Source organism: Aethalodelphis obliquidens, unplaced genomic scaffold (assembly GCF_003676395.1).
Source record: "Aethalodelphis obliquidens isolate GAN/ISIS:26980383/991018 unplaced genomic scaffold, ASM367639v1 scaffold36, whole genome shotgun sequence".
Lineage (NCBI taxonomy): Eukaryota > Metazoa > Chordata > Mammalia > Artiodactyla > Delphinidae > Aethalodelphis > Aethalodelphis obliquidens.
Window position 1 is genome coordinate 7,786,899 of NW_020837980.1, and position 21,190 is coordinate 7,808,088.

Genomic DNA, 21,190 nt, shown 5'->3' on the forward strand with positions numbered 1-21,190 from the left:
CACTATGAAGCAAACACTGCAATGGCACAACTTAAAAGCCAAAGACTCACGAGTAATTATTAACGCGGATGATTCCCTTCTGTCTCCGTGGCTTCATCTAGTCAGAAGGGATGAAGAATTTGAGAAAACCCTGTTCATCTAAACTGTATGATTTTTTGATCATTTAGAATCAGACTTTTCTGTTTTTAGGGTATGTGGACCCCATCCCTGTTAAGTAACTGTCTTCCAAGAAAATACAAAGAGGTGAAAGATATTTTTGAAATATATATGTTGTCTTAGCTTCGTTAAAATTCAAGACTCAGAAAGCGTTCAGAACAAGAGGAGCTTATTATAGTATTGACAGCATAAAAGTCATGATACCAAACAATTGGAAACAACCTAAATGCCCATCAGTAGGTGAACATATTAATACAAAATTAATACAAAAATCAACCAGGAAACACTACGCAGCAGCTGAAGCAATTGAATCTGGATCAACTTCAAAAATGTGAGGCTGAAGACACACATGCAAGATGGAGAATATGTACATATGATGCTGTTTTTAAAACACATAAAATGTTACTACGTACTTATATGTAAAATACGGGTTGCAAGTATATAAAAAAACTCAATAGGGTTGTTTCTCTGGGAAATGGGGAAGGGAATGGAACATGATGTTGGGCGGATGACGAAGATTAAAGTAGACTTAGCTTTGTCTTTAAGGTTAAAAAAAGACAAAGTGAAATGTGGACAGTTATGACTTTTCTGTACTTTTTCATTTTTAACTAAAACTATGTGATTCTTTCTTCTGCTTTACAGCTTACTTTGCATCTTCCTATTTTCTTTACTATCAGAGATATAAATCGATCCTACCATTTGAACTTCAGACACGGACACTAATTACTTTTTATATCAGAGTTCAATTAGAAAAACAGAAACTACTCTGTGCATTTCAAACAGAAAAGAATTCGTACGTTGAAGTAGATGCTTTCAAAACCACTGGAGGAGCTGGGAGCAAAAATTGCAGGGGATGGGGGATCATTTAGCCTTCAGTATTTAGGTGTAGTTTTTGTCCAGAGAATCAGCAGGTTCCTGCTGCTGCCCTTCGGTCTAAAAACTGCAGGAAACCACTGCTAAAAGTCACAGCTGCCTGCAGCCCTGGGGAGGGTAACTGGCAGGGAATTATAGTAGGCAACTGCAAAAACCCACATTTGCGGAAGTTCACACACCTGCCCCTGATGCCTGAGGAACTTTCCTTTACATTCTAAATCTCATATGAATGCATCTCGTTTTCATTATTTAAACTGAATCCAAACCTCTGCTGGAAAGGGAGTGTGGAGATGTAAATCACAGCCTTCTCAGCTCCAGAGGTACAGGGGCTAGCACAGAAAAGGATAGAAACAATGCAAAATGCCAAGACAATATGTGGAATGCCTTTATTTTGTAAAGGTCAGACATTCAGTTCTTTACTTCAGTCACCATTTTTTCTTAGCCGGGGTTAAGAATAAATAAATAAGTGCTTCACTAACCATTCACCCTGGGTGATCAAATCAGCAAGGAGCCATCCAGTGACAACCCCCGCCCCCAGCCAGAACAGAGTCTTTCTTCTTACCAAGAGTTATAGACCACCTCTTCTCTCTGTGAAGCAAAACTGATTACTAATAAAGCAAGCTTTCCTCTGTATTAAAATAGGGAAATCCTATATCTTTCCATATTGCCAAATAAATGATGTTATTGTGTCTGCTGACCCAGTGCTGAAGAGCACACAAAAGCAGGATGGCATCAGGGTTTGGTGGAAAGGACACTGAATCCATAGTCCAGAGACCTATATTCTGTTTCCAGCCTTACCACTCACTAGCTAAGAGACATTGGGAAAATCAGTTAGCATTCTTAGAAAGAAGAAGTATATCATTACTCAGTGTTTCCCAGCTCTCCAACTCAGCTCTCAAGTTATACTGTTAGAGCAATGCAGTAAAACCAAATGTCACTCTTATATGCCATCATTCTCACCTTATCACAATTAATCCAGACTCTAATACCATATTTTTCTTGCAGAGAATGGGTAGTTAAATATTAGTTCCTCTTGGCACTTATAAACTGAATACATCAGATTTGACTTCTAAACCCTGATGAAATACTAGATCTAAGTAACCATCATCAGTGGTTGCTAAAATGATTAGGTAAAAGGCTGATGATGAACTTTATAACAGATTAACAATATCTTAACGCATTGATCATTCTTAACATCACAAAAAGAGAGATGTGTAGACACTATGTGCTTCTAGATGGAATGTCCTAAGTATACAACTCTGCCTATGAAATATTAGTGTCCTCTTCCTCCTCCCATCAAATCTGCTTAGGCTTCTAGATCTAAATACAAGATTACAAGAAATACAGACTACAGAAATACTGGATTATAGGAAATACAGAGAAAGAAGTAAGATATTAAATATCAGCAAAATCCAGCAAATGGAAAATTCTATAGGACAGAATTTCCGTAGGAAGAAAATTCTATAGGAAGAAATGCAAACGAAGCATATCTTCAAAAAATAAATGGCGGGCTTCCCTGGTGGTGCAGTGGTTGAGAGTCCGCCTGCCGATGCAGGGGACACGGGTTCGTGCCCCGTTCCGGGAAGATCCCACATGCCGCGGAGCGGCTGGGTCCGTGAGCCATGGCCGCTGAGCCTGCGCGTCCGGAGCCTGTGCTCCGCAACGGGAGAGGCCACAGCAGTGAGAGGCCCGCGTACCACAAATAAATAAATAAATAAATGGCAAGGTAGAAATGAGAGCAGAAAACCTACAGATTAAGAGAAAATTAATAGTTATATCAGCCAAATTCAATGGGTGAAACTTGTTTATATTTGGGACTCAAGCCAATACTAAAATAAAACATTTATGAGATAATAGAAAAAATGAACATTGACTAAGTATTTAATAATATTAAGGAATTATTGTTAATTTTAGGGGGGTGAAATGGCCTATGGGTTGCTTTTACTCTGTTATTATAGTTTTGTGCTCTTTTGGATTTTATAAATCCTTAGAGGGGTGGGGAAATAATGTGCTGACCTAAATAACTTTGGAAATGAATGAAGACTGTTAAGACTAAAGATGAAAGAAATTATACGTAAGAACTATATTTTAGTTGATTAAGTTGTTTCCATGGAGGTTGGGTTAACATTTTGGAAACCATTATACATGTATACGGGAATTAAATTACCATATAAATGGACGGCAGATGGCAAGAGCCAGGCTTCTCACTGATGGAGGGAGATTACAAAGGGGAAAAAGCTTGAATGGGTTTATGTGGTATTGAATTAGAGTTGGAGACATCACTATGAATTCATTTTTAGCTTATTATATATACAGATGGTTACATATAGAAATACTTATTGATATGTGCATACACAGGTGTATTTCTTTGCTCTGTCAACTGAGAGAACCTGGAAGCAGTGACACCCCAGTAGTGATGAGCACATCTAGCACCCAGTTCTAGTGCCATCCCCCAATAAAGGAGCCAGAAATGACTGATTCTAGGACTGGGGCTGGAAAGACACAATATGGGCCTAAAGCATAGTAAGGAAGTGCTCAAAAAACAGTCAATCACATTAAAAAAAACCCACAGTGATAGCTATATGTCAAAGGGACACAGGAACCTACTGAAAGAGCTCCCAGTGGCTAAAATTGGAACAATTGGAGCAACAAATAAATAAGTTAGTATGGGATTATAACTCAAGATATAAGACATACCTATGAGTACATACTGCTATAAATAAATGATTGAATAAGTAAATAGGAGAGAATGGACAAACCTCCCAGCCAAATTCCAAACAATCTACGTAGATATTTCCCTTCAAGAAGGTGGAACATAATTCCCCTCATTATGTAGACTGCACAGAATGTCGTCCTTTCAAAGAGTACAGTATGGAAATAGCGGGGGAAGTGTAGCTTTACAGTAAAGGAAATTGACAGCAGTATATTAGCCAGGTGATCAAGGTTAACCTCTACCATGATACGTGGTTTTAAAAGTATACACCAGTGATATGATGTGATGAGAAGGGCGCTTCACCTCTGTAGTTTTCTTCCCCAAATTCCATGGTCCCAGGCTACTTTTGAGAAAAACATCAGACAATTCCCAATTAAGGAATATTCTACAAAAATATTTTGACCAGGGCTTCCCTGGTGGGGTAGTGGTTGAGGATCTGCCTGCCAATGCAGGGGACACGGGTTCGAGTCCTGGTCTGGGAAGATACCACATGCCACGGAGCAACTAAGCCCGTGAGCCACAACTACTGAGCCTGCGCGTCTGGAGCCGGTGCTCCACAACAAGAGAGGCCGCAACAGTGAGAGGCCCGCGCACCGCGATGAAGAGTGGCCCCCACTCGCCACGCCTAGAGAAAGTCCTCGCACAGAAACGAAGACCCAACACAGCCAAAAATAAATAAATTAAAAAAAAAAATACTTTGACCAGTATTTAAAAAAAAAACAGGGAAAATTTGAGAAACTGCTGCAGTCAAGAGGAGTCTAAGGACACATGATAACTAAGCGTAATGCAGTGCCTTGGATAAGATCCTAGAACAGAAGATAGACATTAGGTAAAAACTAAAGAAATCTGGGGCTTCCCTGGCCATCCAGTGGTTAAGACTCCATACTTCCACTGCAGGGCTGTGGGTTTGATCCCTGGTCGGGGAACTAAGATCCACATGCCGCGTGGTGCAGCCAAAAAAAAAACTAAACTAAAGAAATCTGAAAAAACTGTGGACGCTAGTTAATACAAATGCATTAGTATTAACTCAGTAATTGTGACAAATGCACCATATTAATGTAAAATAATAATAGGGGAGATTGTCATAGGGTATATAGAAACTCTGTGTACTATGGAAACTCTCTGCACTATCTTTGCAAATTTCCTATAAATCTAAAACGCTTCCAAAATAAAAGGTTTAATTTTTCTAAAAAAATGTAATGTACAGGGCTTCCCTGGTGGCGCAGTGGTTGAGAGTCCGCCTGCCGATGCAGGGGACACGGGTTCATGCCCCGGTCCGGGAAGATCCCACATGCCGCGGAGCAGCAGGGCCCGTGAGCCATGGCCGCTGAGCCTGCGCGTCCAGAGCCTGTGCTCCGCAACGGGAGAGGCCACAACAGTGAGAGGCCCGCGTACCGCAAAAAAAAAAAAAAAAGTAATGTACGGGAAACAGAAAGTCCTAGAGAATCATTCTGAAGTGCAATGTCTAGTACTTGCCTTAAAATAATCCACTTAGTGATGGAGGGATTGGAGATAGTGCAAAATGGGAGGAAGCATACATAAAACAAGATTGGCCAAGAGATTATAATTGATTAAGCTGAAACTCAGTATGTCAGGGGTCACTATTTTTCTGTAAAAGTAAAAGTCATGTTTCTATAGTCCCTGTAACAGGAACCACTGATAAGCATTTATTCACGTAACAGTGGGAAGATGAATGAAGTGTGGATTTTTTGGTCAAGGGTAGCCACCTGTTTCTCAGTAAACATTTGGTATTCAGGGTCAGGGAACATATCATCATGTCCTGGACATAGTAACTGCCTGGTGCATCTGAGTCTAATACACTGAGCTTTCTCACCAGCAGATCATGGCCAATGATGCTTTTAAACCACGTAAAGGACTCCTGTCTCAAAGAACAACGTGGACATTCATTGACCCTGGAATCTGGTAGAAATTCCAGAAGACCCAGTGGAAATCAATTTGATTTTTAGTTCACGAGAAATTTTATATCATGAGTCTTAACCGAATTAATACACTCTAACGTATTTCCTGCAACATACATATTGTATAAGTTTTATTTTAACCTTTACAGTGAAATCCAGGTAAAGATATTAATGCAAGATAGTGATATCCAGTGAATCTACCTGATGGAGAAAATACTTCTGTTTTTATGACCTCTGTCTGGACAGCTGTAAGTTTCTCAGTCGTTGAAGTTCCTTGTTCTTCTGACATAAAATATTTCTAAAGTGCCATTTCTATATGTTGCAGAATGATTCATTATTGATAAGGGTAGAGCAACTTGCTTCATGTAAGATAATATATTTTAAATAAAACAATATAATTTATTATGCTAACTTTGTTCTCTCATATTTACCTTTTTTTTTTGTAAAGGCATGGCTTAAAACAGATTTATTCTAAACATTCAGTTAAACGTGTATTTCTTCTATAGGAAATAATTAAATTAATAAAATTTAGCGCTGCGTTCTTCATTAAATGCTTTGGTGAATTATTATAAAATAATGCCTAAATGACCTTTTTGGAAGACATAACCAGCAGAATCAGGAGAAAATAATGTAGTGCTGTTCTGTGCAAAATGTACTCCACACAACTCTAGTTCTGTGGAGTGATACCGCTATTATTTGCTGAGGTGGGGGAAAGTCCTGAAGTCAAACAAGTTTAGAAAACATTGTATTAAACAAGTTATTTACTGCAGGACTTTAACATGCTGGTGGATATCATGAATCTTAAAGAGGGGAAGATAGCCTGCAGCATTTCTTAGATTAATTCGACCACAGAACACTTTTTTTTTTCCTGAGCCTCCTTACAGCAGTGCCTTTATAGTGAAAGGAGTAAAGTGCAGGGTGGGGAAGGGAGGTGGCACTAGCTCTGGAGGCATGGCAAGTTCAGCCTGCAGTGGAATTCGGATTCTGTCCTTTCCAATAGGATAATGTCAGGCAAGTGGTCCATTCTAAGCTTCACCTTAATCTTTAAGGTGATATTCACCTTCAAATAAAGGTGATAATATCTAATTTGCATGGTTTTCATAGGGGTTACAAACAATTTAGATGAGTTCTATTTTAGGTTATGATGTAAAAGTCTATAGAAAATTATAGCTCTCACTGTAGGGGGAAAATGGATAAACTGAAAGGAAGAAAAAATGGATGCCAAAAAGTCTAAAGGAATTAACTTCCAGACAGGGAAGAACCTTTTCCTCCCTAGTAGCATCTGCTAAGCTTGAGATAGGTAGACAATTGAGCTTGCCATGAGAAAAGGGATTCTTCTTCCAAGGGAAAGGAAAATCTAACAGCGTCTATAACAGCCACAGTAGCATGAGTGATATATTTGAGCCTAGAGGAATCCACAAAAGAATAAGCAGCTCTCCCCACCAGTCAGTCTTTGCCCTTGAGACTTTTGATGAATGCTGGGCAGCTTGGGAAGCTGGGGCACTAGGCTGGAAAGGTAGAGAGAGCTCCCCATTGTGTGAGTGATTAAGTCTCCAAGTCAGATCGGGGAGAGCAGCTGTACGAAAAACAGGACAGATCTCATTCTCAACACATTTCAAGCCAGATGAGAACCAAAGCAACCTAAAGCTGTAACCATTCCCATCCCAACTCAATTCCTGATGGAATTAAAGTGATTAGTCCCTCAACCTTGCTGCCTGGTAATGTGCCCTACCTGAAAAGAAACACAGTTACGTCAATATCTACAGGTTTTTAATACAACGTCCAGAATAAAATTTTAAAAATTAACAATAAAAAAGGGCATGCAAAGAAGTAGGAAAAAGTAACTTTTAATCAAGAAAATAATAGACGTAAAACTAGAGATGACCCAGATGTTGGAACTGAGAGTAGATATAAGTGTATGTATGGCTGATTCACTTTGCTGTACAGCAGAAACTAACACAACACTGTAAATCAACTATACTCCAATAAAAAAAAATTAGGGGCTAGGGGCTTCCCTGGTGACGCAGTGGTTGAGAATCTGCCTGCCAATGCAGGGGACACGAGTTCGAGCCCTGGTCTGGGAAGATCCCACATGCCGCGGAGCAACTGGGCCCGTGAGTCACAATTACTGAGCCTGCGCATCTGGAGCCTGTGCTCTGCAGAGAACAAGAGAGGCAGCGATAGTGAGAGGCCCGCACACCTCAATGAAGAGTGGCCCCCGCTTGCCACAACTAGAGAAAGCCCTCGCACAGAAACGAAGACCCAACACAGCCATAAATAAATAAATAAATTTTTTAAAAAAAGAAGCAAGCTAAAAAAACTATTATAAACATGTTAAATAAAGGAAAAGATGGACAAAGTGGCTGAAAATATGAAGAATTTACGCAGAGAAATGGAATCTCTAAAAAGAACTAAATGAACTTTCTAGGACTATACAGTGTACAAAATTAGGATTTCATGGAATGAGTCAGTGAATTCAAAGACAACTCAAAATAAATTATTCAGACTGAAGCACAGATAAGAAAAATAATTTTAAAAAAGAAAAAGACTGTTAAATGGTCTAACCTGTGTTCTGGAGTTCTGGAAGAGGAAAAAAAGAATGGAGAGAAGGAATATTTAAAGAGATAATATCTCTGGATTTTCCAAAACTGATGAAAGACATCACCACAGATACAAGAAGCTCAGTGAACCCCAAATAAGATAAATACAAAGAAAAAACTCCTAAAAACATCATGATTAACTGCTCAAGACTGAATATAAAAGGAAATTTTAAAAGTAGCCAGAGGAAAAAAAAAGATGTCATCAAGGGAACAATTATACGAATGGTGGAAGCCAAGAGACAATTAAATGACATCTTCAAAGTGCTAGGAAAAAAAAAGAAGGAAAACTGCCAACCTAGAGCTCTTTACCCAGTGAAAATATCTTTCAGAAGTAAAGGTTAAATAAAGACATTTTCAAGCAAAGCAAAGCTGAGGAACATTTTTGCCAGCAGATCTACAAAACATTCTAAAAGGAGTCCTTCAGAATGAAAGGAAATGATTACAAATGGAAGCATGAAATTTTTAAAAAGAATGAAAAGCTCCAGAGAGGATAAACATATGGATAAATGTAAAAGATTAATTCGTTTAAAACTTTTTAGAAGACTAGTGACTATTTAAAACAACACAAATAATTTAAAAAATAACATGTGGTAGAGTTTATAACATAGGTTGAAGTAAAATACATGACAATAAAAGCAAAAAGAGTAGTCATAAGTAAGGGCAGTTTTAGAGATAAAAGCTTTTTATATTGTTCATGAAGTGGTAAAATGCTACTTATAGACTGTAATAAAGTGTAGATTATGCATTTTATAATCTCTAGAGCAGTGGCTTTCAAAATACAGTCCCCAGACCAGAAGTATCACCTAGAAACTTGTTAGAAATGTAAAGTATTGGTTCCTATTCCAGACCTACTTAATCAGAAACTCTGGGGGTTGAGCCCAGCAATCTATGGTTTGAATAGCTGTCCAGATAATTCTAATGCAAACTAGAACTTCAGTACCTCTGTGCTACACCTGGAAAGACAACAGAGAGGAGATTCTTCTCAATGGTAGACCTGTGAACACTACAATTGCTCATTGGCTTTGGGTGAAAGGAGAAGTGATCCAAGGTGAGGATATATATAAATCCCTGGGCAGCATCCAATGGCCTGACTGTCTGGCTAGGGAACTGGAAGGAAAAGAACTGGAAGATGAGAAACAAGGAGTCTTGTGGATAGACATATAGGTGACAGCATGAAGTGTGAAAACTTGTGTATTATATGTGAATACTGACCAGAAAGCATCTACCACAGAAAAAGCCCTGAACAACCAAGGAGACAAAATGAATAGTCACTTGACATTAGCCAGTCTTTGTCATCAGTCACCCAGAGCAAGCAGGACAGACACACAAACAGAGCAAACATGGTGGTAGAAACAGAAGTTATGTGTGAGCCCAAGAGCATGGACCCCTCTTACCGAGACCAATCTAGCTACTGCTGCCTTTGAATATCCGACTTGTCAGCAACAGAGACCAGTACTGAACCCCCAATATGGCATTATTCCTCAAGGAAGTCAATCAGCCACTTAGTAGTAAGTTGACTACGTGGAACCCCTACATCCTGGAAAGGCCAGCCATTCGTCCTCACAGGGATACACACACATTCCAGAGCCTCAGCCAGCACCACACTCAGGGGTCTATGCAGCATCTCAACCACAGGCCTGGAAACCCACACAAGGCATCCAACCAGGAGACCTACTTCACCATGAAGAAGATGTGGGAGTGAGCCCATGACCATGGAATCCACTCATCACTTCAGTATTGCACCACCCCGAGGGAGCCAGCTTCACAGAATGCTAGAACCGCCTCTTCTTGAGAAGCAAGAGACCTTTTGTCATTTTCACTCACTCTATTGACATACTTTGCCATGGAGATGCAAGAGGTAGAGAATAGTGATATACAGAGAGAACAGAATAAAGTAATGACATAGACAGCAGCAGACACAAGACACTGAGAGTATCCTGATAGATCTCTAGCTTCCAGTTCTTGTATTGGCCACAGTCCATAAGACATCTCTGTTTCCTGACAATAAATTACCATCACCCCCTATTTTTTGCACAAGCATGACTGATTTGGTTTCTATTACTGGCAACTAAAGGACCGTGTCTAATACAATGAATTCTAGAGGCAAACTTTGCACATGAAGAACTTCCAGTAAATTATACAATTGTCCCCAAATGGAAAGAACTTCTCTTATCATTTTTAGGTTTCAACATCTGTGTGTAAAAGAGACTTTGCCTGTTATAAATAGGCCCCTGATCCTCTGACAAATATCAGGAAAGGTATGATATGGAAAATGGAATTCTTTCAACCGTTTAGCAAGTAAAAAGTAAGAATGAGTCCCTAGCTGTGCAATGATATACCAAAAGAAGATCTGCAAGAATATATAACATTTGAGGAGAAAAAAATAACAGATCTAGATTTAGAATTTGTTAGAAACCTGAAAAAAATTTTACAATTTGTTTTTTATTAAATTAATGCACCAAAAAAGGCTAAAAGTTAAGTATTTGGGATGCAAAACAGAAGAAAAAGATAACAAAGTATGCTTTGAATGTACATTATTATTAACTGGCTGAAATGAAAACTGAAAAATATCTCAAAAAAAAAAAAAGACAAAATTCTTTGTTTTACTTTCTCTTGATATCCCTGCCAACAATGCCCTCTAGTGGTAAAGTAAGCAGGCACTGAAGAATGGAAAAAATGAAACATAATTAAGCATTGCTTAATTGTTTATGTTCAAACTCATTGCTAAGATTTTCATGAAAATATGAACTTTTACACTTCCAGTTGGTAACTGAATGTTACATTTGGCAAGAAAATGAGTCTTTACAAAGTATCGCAGCATATACCTTACAGCACAAGCATTTCAAAGCCAATTTTCCCTTGTGGTTTCCCTGAACCGATGCCAAACAGCACATGAAAATAGCCATCTGTAATGTCTTAGAGGGGCATTTCTGGGTCACAACTTCCAATGTGTACCTTAAAAGAAAGTAAAATCTACTTTTATTGAGGATGAAATCAATCTCTGAAATACTTATGCTTTTAAACCCAATTACCTTCAAGAATTACAGCTTCACACAACAAATGACTCTTGTTACCACTTTCAAGATCTTATCTGAATTCTGAGCTCATCAACTAGACAAAATCCCTTTGCTTGAGAATTCTTCAAACTACGGCTCTCAACTGCTGGCGTGAGCCAGTCAAAACAACAGTTACCGTTATGAGAATGAAATTTCTCCAACCCAGGCTCAGCAAAGAGCTTCCCAAAGGAACTACAGCTGAAGGAAGAGAAAGAAGACACTGTACATAACTTACTCTCCTTTAATTCAAACCACCCAACTGCTGGCTCTAGTCTCTGGCTCAACAGTTCTTTGTCTCTGCAAATTGTTCTCCTTTCTCTCTGCTCCAAGCCTCCTTTCCTCATACCTTCCAACTACCCTATGCTCCCTTCAGTAACTAATTATGTGTGTGATTTTGACAGACACTTAGACCCTTTTGTGATAACTATATATTTGCATGAGAATATTTGCTCTGATGCTCTGAATGACTTTCACTAAGGCAATCTGTTCTGAGATTTCATTTACTTAAATAGAAAGAAACACATCCTCAGATAGCCATGCTGTGCATTGATAAGGGCCATTAATATTAATATTAATTCCCTTAGAAAGACTGAGATGACCACATTCCATGAATGCTAAACATTTCCTGGGTCTGCATTGATAAAATGGAATCCAAGTACTAGAAATAAATGTTTGAAGCACTCTTGCCTATATCATGAGACTTCAGACAAAGCCTCATGAGGCAACCTGAACTTCAATAACATTTTCTCCATGACCATTGCTGATGTACTAGAAATACCTCAGCTTTTGGAGTCAGATGACTGGCCCAGGTGTCAACCCCATCATTACCATCGACTTGGCTGTACTTTTCAGTAATTAATTTATAAAAACCACTTAAGAAGTTTTGGGAGGACTCACAAAATAATTAGCTGACAATTTCACCTACACCTAGCAGTAGGACAAATGAAAAAATACTATATGCTGCCATTACAAGATGGCTGCATATTGTCCTGTGTTTCACCAAATATGCTCTGAAGACTGATCCCTAATTTATTTGACCTTGCAACTCTTTTCTTCTCAGAGCATTTCAGGAAACCAGGGTATGAAAAAACTCTTTAGGAACTGCTAGTTTCTCTGGAAACTTTCAACTTCAAATGTTACCCCTTAAATATTCTCAGTTGCACTAGCCACATTTCAGATGGCTACCTATTGGACAGTGCAGAATTGAACGTTCCATCATTACAGAGTGTTGTATAGGACAGCACTAGTCTAGAGTTTTCCTTCTAACCTTGTAATCATATTCAAACTCCAACCCCTAAAAATATTCACAAAATACTAACTTTACAGTAGAGAAAACTGTTAAGCAACTCCTTACCTGAGTGATCAAAGATAACAACCCAATAATGGTCCAAATAGACATCATGTACCCCCTGTAATATACATTAAGAAGAACACAACATCTCATGTGGTACTTCTGCCAACAATACATAACCGAGTCTAATCATGAGGAAACATCAAACACAAACTTAAAGATATCCTATAAAATAATTGGTCTGTATCTTTAAAATATCAAGGCCATAAAAGGCAAAGAAAGACTAAAGAACTGAGTCAGATTAAAGGAAAATAAAGAGACATGACAACTAAATACAATGCATGCTCTTTGGATAGATCTTTAGCCAGGGAAAAGAATAACTATAAAGGAAATTATTAGGGCAACTGATAAAATTTGAATATGGACTTTGGTTAGATAGCAGTATTATGGACATGTTAAGTTTATTGATTCTGATTATTATAAGGTAGTCACATAAGAGAAAGTCCTTAATCTTAAGAAATATTATGTTGAAGTAATTCAGAGCAAAGAAGAGCTCTCTGAGTTCCAAATGAAATGGAGATAACATACCCCACCCTCTCTCTCCCACTGAATGCAACTAAGCCCCTTGGAAAGGATATATGGAGGACTTTGAAAAGGAAATGGTAGCGGTAGATTGGTAAAGACAAACAGATATCTGAGAGCCACTAAACTGGGGGTGAGTTTCTGTCTGCCTGAAATCTAGTTTCTCCCAGACTGGACTCAAAGGCAACCTAAAATCCAGAATTATATACCAGAGCAGATGGAAAGTGCTCCCAAAAAAGTCCTCTCTTTCTTGTCCAAGGAGCAGGAAAATGGCCTCTTATGGATCAGAAAGATCGAGGGAAATCCTCTGGGTTTTTCTTTCCCTCTCTTGCCCCAGCCCCTGGGTAATCCTACAGTGATACAGAGGCAACAATAGCAGAACAAATGCCTAAAACTTAGAGAGAGGAAACCCTTGTCTCTGACCAGAGGAACCACTGATCCAAGAGTGTAAGGGGAATTCAATGTTGTTCCTTTTTTTTTTTTTTTTTTTTTGCGGTACGCGGGCCTCTCACTGTTGTCTCACTGTTGCGGCCTCTCCCGCTGCGGAGCACAGGTTCCGGACGCTCAGGCTCAGCGGCCATGGCCCACGGGCCCGGCCGCTCCGCGGCATGTGGGATCCTCACAGACCGGGGCACGAACCCGCGTCCCCTGCATCGGCAGGTGGACTCTCAACCACTGCGCCACCAGGGAAGCCCCCAATTTTGTTCTTTTCTCTCTGATCTCTCACTACTTGGTCCCATTAGCAGACACAGTTGTGGGAAGTGCGTAAGAGACCAGGGAAATGAGAGCCATGGCTTTCTAGTTAGAAGACCAGGAAGGGGATGCCTAAGAGCAGGAAAGATTTCCCTGGGGGGAATAATAGACAGAAGGAAGTTCCAGAAAGCAATGCCTTAAAACTATGTATGGGGCTTCCCTGGTGGCGCAGTGGTTGAGAGTCCGCCTGCCGATGCAGGGGACACAGGTTCGTGCCCCAGTCCGGGAAGATCCCACATGCCGCGGAGTGGCTGGGCCCATGAGCCATGGCCGCTGAGCCTGCGCGTCTGGAGCCTGTGCTCTGCAACGGGAGAGGTCACAACAGTGAGAAGCCCGCATACCACAAACAAACAAACAAACAAACAAACAAACAAAACTATGTATGAACTCCTGGGCTCATCTCTGAGTTCTGCATATATGGACCTGACCCTAAATAAACAGCATTAAGAACTGATCTACAAGATGGACCACTGCCTAAGACCCAGACTGCTCACTGGGTGTTACACACATGAGACAGACTCAAGTAGCACAGCAAAGGCTTTGAAAACTGCACTGATGTTGGAGTCACAGACAAAAGGAGGCACGCTAAGAACTTGCAAGCTAAACCTAAACTGTTCAGTTGCCTACTACGCCGGTTTAAACAAAATCTAAAATCCCATAACATAATATTCAAAATGTCCAGGATCAAATCCAGAATTATTCAACATATAAAGAATCAGTAAAATCTTGACATTTCTCAAGGGAAAAGACAATCAACATCCAAGAACAAAAATGTTGAAATTGGACCAAGATTTTAAGATGGTTATTAAAATCATTCTCTAATCAGTAAATGCGAAAACGCTTGAAACAGATGCAAAAATAGAAAGTCTCAGGAGAGAAATAGAAGGTATAAAAAAAGAGCCAAAAGAAAAGGTTAGAACTGGAAAAGTACAATAACTGAAATAAAAACCTTACTGGATGGGCTCACTAACAAACTTCAAGATATCAGTAAAAAGTATCCAATCTGAACAATAGGGATTTTAAAAGTTTTTGTATAAGCAGAACCTAAAGGACCTATGGGACAATACCAAAAGGTCTAATCTTTATGTCAGTGGAGTCTCCAAAGGAGAACAAAAGGAATCATGCAGAAAAATACTTAAAGAAATAAATGGTTTTAAAATGCCCAAATTTGACAAAAGATAAACTTGCAGATTCAAGAAGCTCACTGAACCTCAAACAGAATAAACTCAAAAAAATCCATACCCAGATAATACCATAGCCAAACTGCTAAAAACAAAAGACAAAGAAAATATCCTGAAAGCAGCCAGAGAAAAATGGTACCTGAAATATAGGGGAATGATGATCCAACTCACTTCATATTTCTCATTAAAAACCATGAGAGGAAGGACCTTCAAGATGGTGGAGGAGTAAGATGTGGAGATCACCTTCCTCCCCACAAATACATCAGAAATACATCTACATGTGGAACAACTCCTACAGAACATCTACTGAACGCTGGCAGAAGACCTCAGACCTCCCAAAAGGCAAGAAACTCCCCACGTAGCTGGGTAGGGCAAAAGAAAAAAGAATAAACAGAGACAAAAGAATAGGGACGGGACCTGCACCTCTGGGAGGGAGCCGTGAAGGAGCAAAGGTTTCCACACACTAGGAAGCCCCTTCGCGGGCGGAGACTGCGGGTGGCGGCGGGGGAAGCTTCAGAGCCGCGGAGAAGAACACAGCAACAGGGATGCAGAGGACAAAGCGGAGAGATTCCCGCACAGAGGATCGGTGCTGACCGGCACTCACCAGCCCGAGAGGCTTGTCTGCTCACCCGCCGGGTCAGGCAGGGCTGGGAGCTGAGGCTCGGGCTTCGGAGGTCGGATCCCAGGGAGAGGACTGGGGTTGGCGGCGTGAACACAGCATGAAGGGGACGAGTGCACCACGGCTAGCCAGGAGGGAGTCCGGGAGAAAGTCTGGAGCTGCTAAAGAGGCAAGAGACCATTGTTTCGGGGTGCACAAGGAGAGGGGATTCGGAGCACCGCCTAAACGAGCTCCAGAGACGGGCGCAAGCCACGGCTATCAGCGTGGACCCCAGAGACGGGCATGAGACGCTAAGGCTGCTGCTGCCGCCACCAAGAAGCCTGTATGCGAGCACAGGTCACTCTCCACACCTCCCTTCCGGGGAGCCTGTGCAGGCCGCCACTGCCAGGGTCCCGTGATCCAGGGACAACTTCCCCGGGAGAACACACGGCACGCCTCAGGCTGGTGCAACGTCACGCCGGCCTCTGCCGCCGCAGGCTCGCCCCTCATCCGTACCCCTCCCTCCCCCTGGCCTGAGTGAGCCAGAGACCCCGAATCAGCGGCTCCTTTAACCCCTCCTATCTGGGCGAAGAACAGACGCCAGAGGGCGACCTACACACAGAGGCGGGGCCAAATCCAAAGCTGAACCCGGGAGCTGTGCGAACAAAGAAGAGAAAGGGAAATTTCTCCCAGCAGCCTCAGGAGCAGCGGATTAAATCTCCACAATCAACGTGATGTACCCTGCATCTCTGGAATACCTGAATAGAATCATCCCAAAATTGAGGCGGTGGACTTTGGGAGCAACTGAAGTCTTGGGGTTTGCTGTATGCGACGACTAGTTACTGATTTTTATGTTTATCTTAGTATAGATTTTAGTGCTTGTTATCATTGGTGGATTTCTTTGTTGGTTTGGTTGCTCTCTTCTTTTTTATTTTAATAACTTTTTTTTTTTTCTTCCTTTTTTTCTCCCTTCTCTTCTGAGCCGTGACTGACAGGGTCTTGGTGCTCCAGCCAGGTGTCAGGACTGAGCCTCTGAGGTGGGAGAGCTGAGTTCAGGATATTGGTCCACCAGAGACCTCCCAGCCACATGTAATATCAATCGGCAAGAGCTCTCCCAGAGATCTCTATCTCAACGCTAAGACCCAGCTCCACTCAACAGCCAGCAAGCTCCAGTGCTGGACACCCCATGCCAAACAACTAGCAAGACAGGAACACAACCCCACCCATTAGCAGAGAGGCTGCCTAAAACCATACTAAGTTCACAGACACCCCAAAACACACTACCGGACATGGTCCTGCCCACCAGAAAGACAAGATCCAGCCTCATCCACCAGAACACAGGCACCAGTCCCCTCCACCAGGAAGCCTACACAACCCACTGAACCAACCTTACCCACTGGGGGCAGACACCAAAAACAAGGGGAACTACAAACCTGCAGCTTGCAAAAAGGAAACCCCAAACACAGTAAGTTAAGCAAAATGAGAAGACAGAGAAATACACAGCAGATGAAGGAGCAAAGCAAAAACCCACCAGACCAAACAAATGAAGAGGAAATAGGCAGTCTACCTGAAAAAGAATTCAGAGTAACGATAGTAAAGATGATCCAAAATCTTGGAAATAGAATGGAGAAAATACAAGAAATGTTTAACATGAACCTAGAAGAACTAAAGAGCAAACAAACAATGATGAACAATACAATAAATGAAATTTAAAATTCTTTAAAAGGAATCAAGAGCAGAATAACTGAGGCAGAAGAACGGATAAGTGACCTGGAAGATAAAATAGTGGAAATAACTACCGCAGAGCAGAATAAAGAAAAAAAAGTGAAAAGAATTGAGGACAATCTCAGAGACCTCTGGGACAACATTAAATGCACCAACATTCAAATTATAGGGGTCCCAGAAGAAGAAGGGAAAAAGAAAGGGACTGAGAAAATATTTGAAGAGATTATAGTTGAAAACTTCCCAAATATAGGAAAGGAAATAGTCAATCAAGTTCAGGAAGTGCAGAGAGTCCCATGCAGGATAAATCTAAGGAGAAACATGCCAAGACACATATTAATCAAACTATGAAAAATTAAATACAAAGAAAAAATATTAAAAGCAGCAAGGGAAAAGCAACAAATAACATACAAGGGAATCCCCATAAGGTTAACAGCTGATCTTTCAGCAGAAACTCTGCAAGCCAGAAGGGAGTGGCAGGACATATTTAAAGTGATGAAAGGGAAAAACATACAACCAAGATTACTCTACCCAGCAAGGATCTCATTCAGATTTGACAGAGAAATTGAAACCTTTACAGACAAGTAAAAGCTACAAAAATTCACCACCAACAAACCAGCTTTACAACAAATGCTAAAGGAACTTCTCTAGGCAGGAAACACAAGAGAAGGAAAAGACTTACAATAACAAACCCAAAGCAATTAAGAAAATGGTAATAGGAACATACAGATCGATAATTACCTTAAATGTAAATTAATTAAATGCTCCAACCAAAAGACGTAGACTGGCTGAATGGATACAAAAACAAGACTCGTGTATGTGCTGTCTACAAGAGACCCACTTCAGACCTAGGGACACATACAGACTGAAAGTGAGGAGATGGAAAAAGATATTCCCTGCAAATGGAAATCAAAAGAAAGCTGGAGTAGCAATTCTCATATCAGACAAAATAGACTTTAAAATAAAGACTATTACAAGAGGCAAAGAAGGACACTACGTAATGATCAAGGGATCGATCCAAGAAGAAGATATAACAATTGTAAGTATTTATGTACCCAACATAGGAGAACCTCAATACATAAGGCAAATGCTAACAGTCAGGTTCCACTTCTAATTTTAGTTCTCTTGTTATTTCCATCACATCTGCAGTTATTTCCTCCACTGAAGTCTTGAACCTCTCAAAGTCATCCATGAAGGTTGGAATTAACTTCTTCCAAACTCCTATAAATGTTGATATTTTGACCTGTTCCCATGAATCACAAATGTTCTTAGTGGCATTTGGAATGGTGAATCCTTTCCAGATGGTTTTCAGTTTACTTTGCCCAGATCCACCAAAGGAATCACTATCTATGGCAACAGTAACCTTACAGAATGTATTTCTTAAATTATAAGACTTAAAAGGCAAAATTAATCCTTGTTCCATAGGCCCTAAAATGAAGGTTGTGTTAGCAGGCATGAAAATCAGAGCTCTTCTTGGATGACCAGTTGCTTGTAAATGAGCAGTAATATACTGAAAGGAATCTTTTTTTTTCTGGGCAGTAGGTCTCAACAGTGGGCTAAAAATATTCGGTAAACCATGTTGTCGACAGATGTGCTGTCATCCAGGATTTGTTGTTCCATTGATAGAGCATAGGCAGAGTAGATTTAGCATAATTGTGAAGGGTCTTTTCAAAATGGTAAATGAGCACTGGCTTCAGCTTAAAGTCACCAGCTGCTTTAGCCCCTAACAAGAGGGTCAACCTGTCCTTTGAAGCTTTGAATCCAGGCATTGACTTCTCCTCTCCAGCTACGAAAGTCCTAGATGGCATCTTCTTCCAATATAAGGTTATTTCATCTACATTGAAAATCTATTGTTTAGTGTAGCCACCTTCATTAATTATCTTAGGCATATCTTGGGGATAACCTGCTGCTGTTTCTATGCCAATACTTGCTGCTTCACCTTACACTTGTATGTTATGGAGATGACTTCTTTCCTTAAGCCTCATGAACCAAACTCTGGCAGCTTTAAACTTTTCTTTTGAAGCTTCCTCACCTCTCTCAGCCTTCACAGAATTGAAGAGAGTTAGGGCCTTGCTGTGGATGAGGCTTTGGCTTAAGGGAATGTGTGGCTGGCTTGATCTATCCAGACCGCTAAAACTTTCTCCATATCAGCAATAAGGCTGTTTTGCTTTCTTATTATCTGTGTGTTCACTTTTAATTTCCTTGAAGAACTTTTCCTTTGTATTCACAACTTGGCTAACTGTTTAGTACAAGAGGCCTAGCTTTCAGCCTATCTTGGCTTTCAACAAGCCTTCCTCACTAAGCATAATCATTTCCAGCTTTTGATTTAAAGTGAAAGATGTGTGACACTTCCTTTTACTTGAACACTTAGAAGCCATTGTACGATTGTTAATTGGCCTGATTTCGATACCGTTGTATCTCTGGGAATGGGGGGTCCAAGGAGAGGGAAAGAGATGGGGGAGTGGCCTGTCCCTGGAGCAGTCAGAACACACACATTTCTCAAGTTCACCATCTTATATCGGCGCCGCTTGCAGCTCCCAAAAACAATTACAACAGTAACATCAAAGATCACGATCACAGATCACCATAACAAACATAATAATAATGAAAAGCTTAAAATATTGCAAGAATTACCAAAATGTGTCACAGACACGAAGTGAGCAAATGCTGGTGGAAAAAAATGGCACTGATGAACTTGTTCAATGCAGGGTTGCCACAAACCTTCAATTTTTAAAAAAATGTATAACTGCAAAGTACAATAAGGGAAAGCACAATGAAACAAGGTAAGCCTGTACGTGGTCTTTAACCCATTAACATAGTCCCAAACAGCTCTTTTAGAGATCGCTTATAATGCTGCCTTTACTTAAAATCTTATATCACTTACTATTTACCTTTTCACATCTCTACATTTCTTTTTCTACTTTCTTCATCCAAATATAAATTCTTATTGGATTTTGCCTAAACAATGAACTTCAATCCATCGTACGCTCAGTGGCTTCCTGAAGCATAGATTAGATCATATTTATTGACTGCCTATGAAGCACAGTCTGTGCTAAGCATGGGAGATGAATAGTATGAGGGTTCAATGCCTACCCTCAGGTCCAGAGGAACGGACCAATATGTAAACAGATGATTATAATACACTGAAAATTTCCTACTACAGTTTTCTTATCTATAAAATAGAAACAATAATTATACTTACTTCCCGAAGTGTGGAGAGGATTAAATGAGTTAATAGCTAGTTAAATGCTTAGCATATGGTCTGACACATAGTCATCATATATTAAATGCCAGCCATTAATATAATTAACTCCCAAGTTCCAAGTACAGTGTTATGAACTATAGTTGTTCTAATTTTCAGATAGTGAATTTAAATTATTTTTTCAAACCACCAAATGTGTCAAGGAATCTTGAACAAAGCCAAAATTTTGAAGTCTATTTACCCAGATCTCCCATGAAGGATTATGATTCTACAAATAAAATAAACTGTGTCCTTTTAATTTAATTATCTTTTTCCAATATGCTTTTGAAGGTATTTCCAAGAGGAATTTCAGCAGAAGATGATTCCCATTCTCTTCTCAATCATGTGGTTTATACAGAGGAGCACAGTGACTTAATCCCCACATTCTATTTCACTATACCATGCCCTATAATTCTTGCCAGCACTCAGAGCTCAGGCATTTTTTTTTCATCTTCCAATATTCATACATATTTATTGGCATAAAATGAAATCTCTTCTTCAACAA